The 10,030-nt window shown below is 34.6% G+C and overlaps 1 long non-coding RNA gene across 1 annotated transcript; it reads right to left on the bottom strand.

The window, feature by feature from the left end:
- Positions 1 to 411: 411 nt before the first annotated feature.
- Positions 412 to 2,438, bottom strand: LOC141591256 (uncharacterized). The gene is made up of 4 exons (XR_012520764.1): positions 2,321 to 2,438; positions 1,110 to 1,176; positions 890 to 967; positions 412 to 687 (listed from the first exon to the last, which is right to left on the bottom strand). It is a non-coding gene; the product is annotated as an uncharacterized LOC141591256 (long non-coding RNA).
- Between the last annotated feature and the right edge of the window lie 7,592 nt (positions 2,439 to 10,030).

Below are 10,030 nucleotides of genomic sequence, written 5' to 3'. Positions count from 1 at the left end.
AGTTCACACAAACATACTCGGGCAAATTAAACGAGGCATGTGCCTTATACAAGGATGAATAGTTGGGCACTATTCCTAAGAGGAATTATTGGATGTTGTTACATTTTAAGAGTTTAAATGTGTTTCTTACGCTTTCATTCATGTCTACTAACACAAGTCCCAAATCTGCCCTCATGTCGTTGCATTTTTATCAACTAATACCTCCACCTGGAAATCCACCACATTCAACTCGGGCCACCTCCTAAACCCACCGTGAACCAGCCCAACCACTACTACACACTACCAGCCAGTCGAAAACCTTTGACCCCGGAAGCACTCTCCTTGTATATGGACCCTAATCTCTCAACCTCATTCGCGGACCCTCGAGGAGCTAGGCTTTTCAAGGAATTATATCACACAATAAACAATATATTAACAAATCAGCAAGTGTCAATCAAAGCTAAATTCCAATACTGTCTTTAGTGACAAGATGAGATGAAAATTCCTAAATTCACTACCTTCATATAAAAATTCCTAAATTCACTACCTCTAGGCTCCAGATATACAAGATAAACAAAGAAGCTGAAATGTTCGAGCAAACCTTCACTGATCGCGAACACAAAGCTCTATGCCTGAAATTGAGCCTAATTTTATCACCCTCTCCACAACAAATGCAATTACATCAACCAAGCTTGCTTTAGTTTGGATCTAAATAAGTTCAATAACAAAAACCAAAGTGTAAAAACCAAGAATCAACATCAACCAATAATTCACAAAACAGACAGACAACTTAAAAAAAAAAAAACAAAATCTGAAATATGATACATAACCATCTACAACAGTAGAGGTCTCACAATAACATTATCACAAGCCAATAAACAAAATTAAGAAGAAAAAACACAAATTATACATGTAGAGTTTAGGCCACTTTTTTCTTCTTCAACTTATCAACAGTAGATGTAGATGAGTAACGAGAAAGATCAATAATCTACACATCATGAAAGAAGAAACAGTGGATCAGCACGGCCTAAAGATCAACAGAGCATAATACGAAATGATAGAGCATATAAAGTATCAACATCACAATGGAAATAAGCCTCTAGCAGTAGTACATCCTTAACATTGCATACCTCTTTCGAGCAGAAGGGCTGATTCCCGAGTCTTATTATCTGATGTTGTAACAGAAGCATGAAGGACCTAATCAAATCAGCCACAAACCTATTAGTTTAATACCAATCAAGAAGTTAGGAAACTCAAACTTCATGACACCTTTAGATGTGTAAATGGGACTACAGTAAGTGCGACGTACACAACCAATACAATGTCTTGATATTTACCAAAATGAACTATGACAAGAAAACAACTATACAACTGCATTAAAAAATTGTGTACCATTTTTAATATCAAATATATATAGTCTCGGATCACTCATAATAATAATTGTCAAAGCAAAAACAGACGAAGTCGGATATACCAAGAACATGAAATCTTCACTCAGGATTATCTATGACTTTTAGATAAATTCTTATCACCTTAAAATGGCACTTGTCCTTTGCACCTCCATCACTACCTCAAGTATATCATGACACATGAGTAGGTTGCTTCATCACTATACTTAACCGCTTTACGTAAGATTAAATCAAAGCGAACATCAAGTTGAAGAAAACAACACCACAGTCTACCAAAGCATCGATCATTGTAAACCAGATTATGAAAATATCATATTACTTGGCACACCACAACTAACCCAGTTCACGTATAATGTCATAGACTCATTTTCACGTCAATAGTTATGTCATCAGTTTACTTCATCGGGTTTATTAATCTCCAGACGGGTACATTGTGCGAATAAAGGACGGAGGAAAACACAAAAGAAGGAATCAAGTTAATGCTTTACCTCCAGAATTGTCAGCTTTCATAAGACCCTTTTTCTTTATGAAATGAAAGAATCAACACAATCGACAATCCAAAAAGGAAAACAACAAATTAAAAATTAGTGCAACCTCATCATGAATAGATAGTTTCCAAAAAAAAAGTAGAAATAATTACACCACCACAATGAAATCAAGCAACAGTCTTGTAAATTTCAATTTAATGAACCCAGAATAATCATCAACAATTAGAAAGTGTGGTACAAAATCGAACCTTGACTGATTAAGGCCATAAATAAACCGGAAAAGCAATTTAGCACAAAAAGATAAAGATTAAAACAAAAATATGAAACATGAACGAGGAAAAAATTGACAGAGAAAAATTGACAAGAAAAGGGAAGAATTTGGGACATGAGGGAAGAAATTTATTCTGATCAGAATGAAAATGTAAAGCGATGTCATATGCTTACATAGAATGACCCCAGAAAGCATCCCGAGCCGTGAATACTCTGAAGACGATTGATGACCTGCGCCCAGAAAAGCAGACTCGTCTTGATGGAGAAGATCGCATAGTAGAGGAAAGGGGTGAGTGAGTGGGTGGAGGTAAGAGCTGCTGTAGGAATTAGAAGACTCACACGTGTGGGTGAGAGTAGCAGTAGTTCACACAAACATACTCGGGCAAATTAAACGAGGCATGTGCCTTGTACAAGCATGAATAGTTAGGCACTATTCCTAAGGGGAATTATTGGATGTTGTTACATTTTAAGAAGTTATAGATTACGCACAACCATTCAGATTGAGTTTTTCTAGATAGAGAGCTTTTTTTTTGTTGTTGACAATAATTAGATAGAGAGTTAGAGATTATGATAAATAAAAACTATGCGAATTATCTAAGTAAATAGTAGGAGTCAATTAATTATTGTAGTTCTATTGTCGTCTTAGTTTGTAAATTTAAAGTCCTTTGTAACATTGAGTGAGAACAAAGTGATTTTAATTATGTTTCATTACATTTCAATTGTAGTAGGGATAAGGGCCATAAGGCAAAAGAAGAGTCCCCACATTAATCAATAGTCTAATAATAGTATAAAAGAATATAGATGGAAGACGTACTTTTATTTTAAAAGTGATATTAAATTAAAACCAAGTTAAATACATAGGATAATTTTAAATTATACATGACAGAGCATTACATATAGGCCCGTGTATCGCACGGGCATTAAATCTAGTCTATATATAAAAGAGAGTTTTTCGAGCGATTCTAGAGCGTCCACATCATCAAAAATTAATTTAGGAAAGTTTCATAAATAATATTTTCCACATAAAAAATAAAGTGGAGAATCTTTTAATTATTATAATATCTATATTTCCTATTTTATATTCATGAGAAGTTTCTAATTTTTATATAAAAACTTTGACATTTCATTTGACAAAAAAATGTTGTTATAAAAATTATGAAGATAATATAATTAGATTCGTAGTAAAAAATGCTTTCATTAGAGTATAGATTTCATATAATTTGCACATACGAGTATTAAAGATGGTGTACTTCTTTTAATATGTTATATGTCCCACATTGAAAAACAATGTTAGTGTGGTGATTATAATACGTATAAATTATAGAATTGTCCCACATCGAAAGATTAATATAAGGTGGGTGATCTTATGATTATAAATAGGAGTCATCATTAGAACCTATATACCAATCAAAAACCTTTTGAGTCTCTTAAGTATTGTTTGGGAGAGCTCTAAAGAGTTTATATCATTATCTTCACAGTATGATATATACATATTTTTTTCTATATATGTATTATATTCAAGTGATGTTTATAATCTTTATATAAAAACTTATACATCTCATTTGTCAAAAAAATATTATAAAAAAACGTACGAATACTAATAAATAGTACTCCCTCCATTCAAGACCAAATACAACATTTTCATTTACACATTTGGCAAGACACAAATTACAACGTAAATATCTTTAAGTTTACATTATAAAAAAATTTAAAAATTTGATATTCTCATTGTACTTTATAAGTGAATCAAATAAGATCCCACATGACCATATTTTGTCTTACATATTGCAAGGAACCGTAAAGATTCTATTCGTTCATGAATAGTGTAAAAAAAGGAATTTTGTATTTGGTCTTCAATCGAGGGAGTATAGTATTTGCTCATTATTATTAACCTGGGTTAGATGTCAAATTATGTGCGGAAAAAATGGTGTATTTCTAAGTATGTTATTTGTCCTACATTGAAAATATGTTGGTGTGGTGAATATATTACGTATGAATAATAGAATTGTCCCACTTAGAAAGTTTAGCATAAGGTGGGTGATCATATGATTATAAATAAAAGGCGTCCTTAGAACCTAAATACCAACCCAAAACCTTCTGAGTCTCTTAAGCATTGTCTTGGAGAGCTCTTAAGGGCTTGCTTGGGATGTGAGTAATGATTAAGGGGGTAATAAAGCTAAAATGAACTAAAAAATGAAGGAAATGGATGGAGGTTGGAGATAGAAATGGATAAAAATGGGGAAATATAGTGTAATAGTCCCTCCATTAAGGAAGTAATTGTTACCCACCTCCCCCTCCAAGTAATAATTACCTCCATATAGAGGTAATAATTCCTCCCTTACCTCCTCTTTCCACCATCCACAACCACCACAAAGCACCAATCTCCTCTCATTTCTTCTTATTTTAGCTCTCATTACTCCCTTAATAATTACTCTCATCCCAAGCAAGCCCTAAGAGTTTATATCATTATCTCTACGATATGATACATATATTTTTTATATTATGTCCAAGTGATGTTTATAATTTTTATATAAAAACTTATACATCGCATTTAGCAAAAAAAGTAACATAATTTTTTTTTTTGAAAAATTATACATCGCATTTAGCAAAAAAGTAACATAATTTTTTATGCAACACTTGATTGTAATATAATAATATATATTCGTTATACCTCTGCACTAAAATAGAAAATTTATGTTGCATAATCGTAATTAAAAGTAACATAATTTTTTTATGTTGCATAATCGTAATTAAAAAAAATGGGTGCTAAATATACATAAATTGGTTATTTATGTGTCATATAATGATAATCACTGCACTAAAATAGAAAATTTATGAATTATAATACAATCAAGTGTTGCATAAAAAGATCTTGAATCCACAAACAAATCAATAATGAATTTTTTTACTTTGATAAATAGTAGAATTAAATCTTTTTAACTTTGAAATATAGGTAATTATTATGCCTCATTACATTTGAGTAACTAAAACACATCATAATTTTTAACCATTAATCAAAATCGCACCAGGAAAAAAAATATTTTGCATTTGTTTATACATTTTATTGCTTCCTCAATTACATCTTAAAAGTCGTGTTAGGAAAAACAATGTAATTTAAATCATATCATTTGTACATATTTTAATTATGACAAAAAATGGAAAAAAAACGTACGAATATAAATAGATAGTATAGTATTTTCTCATTATTAAATCGGGTTGGATATCGATATAGGTGCAAAAAAAGATGGTGTACTTTTTCGTGTGTTATTTGTCCCACATTGAAAAATAATATAAGTGTGGTAAATATACTACATATAAATAGTTGAATTGTCCCACATCAGAAAATTATCATAAAGTGGGGTGATCTTAAAAATTAATTTAGGAAAGTATCATACTCCGTAAATAAGATTTTTTGATGTAAAAAATAAAGCGGAGAATCTTTTAATTATTATAATGTAGGATTATATAAAAATTATAGAATTGTCTCACATCGAAAGATTAACATAAGATGTAGTGGTCTTATGATTATAAATATGAGGCATGATTAACATAAGATGTAGTGGTCTTATGATTATAAATACGAGGCATCCTTGGAACTTAAGTATCAACCTAACATCTTTTGCGTCTCTTAAATAAGATGTTTTGACTTTTGATCATTGATAAGTAGCATTTTAGTCGTATTTTACCCCGCATTTATAACTTATTCCGACTCGATTTTGTGTGCTTAAATGTCTAAAAAGCTCATTTAATTACTAATTTATAATAATTAGTCGTATTAGTTTATAATTAATAATTAATTGTATATATGTATAATATTAGTATTAGTATTATTATTATATTAATTTAATGTGCATGCAAGACGGGAAAGTGAGGCGAAAGAGCAAGACGGGATTATGAGAAGAAATGGCGGAGGTGAAAATAAGCTAAGTCATAGAAAAATAAACTAAGTAAAGGAGCAGCTGCTAATCTCAGACGGTCTTTGCTGAGCCTTTACTACCACCTCCGGCCACCGTGGCAGCCACCACTCACCACCACTGACCACCCTCCACTTCCAACATCACATTCCAACCACCCATGACCACCGTCTGCCACCACAACAGCCACCACGAACCCTTCTTCCACCCCTAGCCACAAACATACAAATACAACCATTTCATGCACCCATCTTTCAACCACCACAACAGCCACCTCCAGCCACCTTGGGAACCACCCATCACCACCACTAACATCATCCCACTCCCAAATTCATAACCCAACCACCCATCACCACCATTAACCACCGTGGAAGCCACCACGACCCTTTCTTCCACCCCCGTCCGTAAACAATGCAAATAAATTAACCCATCTTCAACTCCACCTTCTAACCACCTCCGGCCACCGTGGACCTCACCTACGACCACCACACCAGCCCATCATCACCATACCAGAGCCTCCATTCACCGACAACCACCACGGCGGCACCAACCAGCGGCATCAGCCCGTCTTTCCCTCCTCTGTGTAGCACGCAAATCCACCTCATCTTTTTTCTCTTTCAAGATACCGCAGCACTCGACTACTCCCACCGGTAGCCACACACCCTATTCCCCTCCTTTTGTGAAGTAATCGCTACCGGTAATGACCCCGGCAGCCGACCCACCGGCATACAATACGCAGGCTTCAACTCGAAATCAATCTTTGCTCTCTCTACCGGTTGCCCGGCAGCCGCCTAGCCGGCAACCAACACACGCATCCTATTTCTGCTCTTTCATTTAGGAGCTCGCTGTCGGTGACCTAGCCCGGCCGCCGGTGGACCGGCAGAGGCCCCATGACTGCGTGATTGTCGCCTTTTTGCCCTGTTTCATTTGTGCCCACGTTTCGTTTTGTTTTGCTTGGTTTTAGAGTAGTGTGTAGACTTGGCAGTGGGCCGTGCTGGGCCGGCCCATCGTGCCACCTCCAAAATTTGGCCCGGCCCAGGCACGGTTAATGGGCCCATCGTGCCGTGCCGTGCTTGGCCCATCTTCTCCATCCGTAGCCGCGGCCCGTCTGTGGCACGCCCATTTTCGTGCTGGGCCGTGCCTGGCCCATGGGCTGCTCGTGCCTTGTTCATGGGCCGGCCCATCGTGCTATTTTCCTTTTTTTTTGTTTTTTTTTTTAAAAAACAAAGAACTTTTTATAATAATTGTATGATTTTAGTACTTTTTGTTGATTAATATAATAATTTAACTAAAATATATATTTTATTAAATATTAATGTAATTGATTACTTGTATTTTTAATATATTCGATTTAATCAAATAATTAAGAAACGATGAAAAAAAAGAGTTTTTTATTAAACGATTAAGAAACAATGCTAAAAAAAATACCTCAATCTTTTATTAAAAAAGCATGAAACGATATAACTACACGTCTACAAGTTTATTCAATTAAAAAAAACGATGAAACGATTAAGAAACGATATTAATCTAATATAATAATAAGAAAAAAATACAAAATACAAGTTTATTTAATATGATATGCAACTATGAATCGACGAGGTGCTTGTTTCATTTTAATCAAGCTCGTGCTCATGATCGACAAAGTCTTGTTGTCGATTTTCGGCATCCATCCAATCCTTATAGCACACTAACATTTTAAGTGTATCGGATCTTAGACGAGTTCGTTTTTCATCCAATACCCTTTTTGCTCCACTAAAGCAACTTTCGGATGCAACGGAAGACACTTGAATGCTTAAGAAGTCCCTTGCTATTGCCGACATCACCTAAGCGACCTCCTTTGATTTCGCCACCATTGCAAAAGGTCAAGGTTGTTGGACTCTTCTTCGGTCATACCTCGCATATAATCGTAGGTAGTGTACATTTGATACTCGGCCAAGTTAGATGTTGGAGTAGATTGTTGTCGACTCGGCCTTACTCGACTCATCAAACCTTTAAGAGCGGTCAAGCTCGCTCCTTGAATAGCACCACCACTTGTACCAAAGACTAGAAGTAGTATGAGAAGAAACACGAGTGAAGTTGTTAATAACGGACTCGTAATGGTTATATACAAGAAAAAATTGCGAACTAATTCTTTCTCTATATTGAGCTTCGTCAAAAGGTAAACATAATAGACACCTATAAACACCAACTAATTGTATAGTTTCCTCTAATTTCCACCTAGGGTCTAAAATCATACAAAAAACGTAAACAATGGGAATATATGACCAATACTTGAGCCACTTTTGCTCCATTTTTGGAAGAAACCCGCTAAACATATCATTTTGACGATAATTGTTAAAAAGTTGCGCAATAGGAATAACATTACCAACGAAATTAGGAGCGGTAGGTTTATAAACATGTGAAAAAGAGAGAGTTGCAAAGTTAAAAGCACCTAATAAATCAATATACAATGAAATTTTCGTCCAATCCTCCTCTAATAACAAGTTATCGGGAAAGGATCGGTTCCAAAAAGTAGTAAGAGGTTCTTTATAGGGAATCATAGCACTCAACATAATGTACACAGAATTCCACCTAGTGTTATTTTCGTCGGGAAATTTAATGCATTTATATCCTTCGGCCTCGCAAAAATCTTTCCATTGTTTAAATCTCCACTTTGCCGAGTTAAAATGCATAACAATATTTTTAAATTTCGCATGATAAGTTTTAATGCCTTCAAGACCATCTTTAACACATAAGTTTAAAACATGACATGCACATCTAACATGCAACAAATCACCATCTAAAATAACATCATTTAAACTAGCTTTTAACTTGTTAGCAACAGAATTTATGGTAGATGCATTATCAAAAGTACAAGTTAAAATTTTAGATGCAAGTCCGTAATCATTAATACCGTTCATGATAATTGCATGTGTATTTTCGGCATTATGAGGGTATTCTAATTTAGCAAAGTCAATGATTCGTTTTTGCATAGTCCAAGTGTCATCCAACCAATGAGCGGTAATGCATATATACGAATACTCGACGCCCGAATCCCACCCATCGGCAGCTATACTAAATTTACATTTAGTCTTTTCAAACTCGAAATAAGGTTTTGTCGTGTCAAAAAAATAATACCATGCCTTTATTTCTAACGGCCCGTCTACTTGTTTCTTTGTGGCGGGGTTGATTTTTTTTAACATATTCGTTAAAAGCACGATGTTCAACTAGTGTAAACGGTTTTTCCGTTTGAATAATCATTCTAGCCAATTGGGTGGAACATTCATCATAATTATAATTGGACGATTGGTTATCGGGGTGAGTCACGAATTGGTCCATTGTAGGTTGGTCACTTTGGATTCGTTTAGTACAACTTTTCCAATGTCGATTTAGATGACCGGTACCACCCGTAGTAGCACAACTAAATATGCGATCACAATATCTACATTTGCAAACCGGTCTAGTTTTACACTTAAAAAAATGACTCCATGCTTCACTAGAATGACCCTTTTTATGCATTTCGTCCATTTCTTGTTCGGTACACCATACATCTACTATGGGTTGTTTGGGTTGTGTTTGGGGTAGTGATGTCTCGGTAGATGACCCATGTTCGGACGGTGGTCTTATCCCCCCCGTCACAAAAGGTGGTAAAATAGGCATTGTACTAGGTCCTTCAAAAGCTTGATTTTCGAAAATAGTATTTTCAAAATGCATGTTATCAAGTAGTGACGGATTAAAATTCATATATTGGTTCATGTTTAATGGTGGTTCGGGGTTTGGTGAATCCGACTCACTAATATGACGTGACCTCTTAGACGAGTTTTGTGAGTCCATAATTATAATTAAATTTTTAAAAGACAAACTAATATTTAAAGAGAATTAATTAACTAAATTTAACTCAACAAACAAAAATTAAAACAATATAATAAAAAGTAGAGTTAGAAAATGCAAACAAAGCTATCGGAATTCGGAATATCGAAATGAAGAATTG

This window comes from Silene latifolia, chromosome 7 (genome assembly GCF_048544455.1).
Source record: "Silene latifolia isolate original U9 population chromosome 7, ASM4854445v1, whole genome shotgun sequence".
NCBI lineage: Eukaryota > Viridiplantae > Streptophyta > Magnoliopsida > Caryophyllales > Caryophyllaceae > Silene > Silene latifolia.
This window is presented reverse-complemented; position numbering and strand designations above follow the sequence as displayed.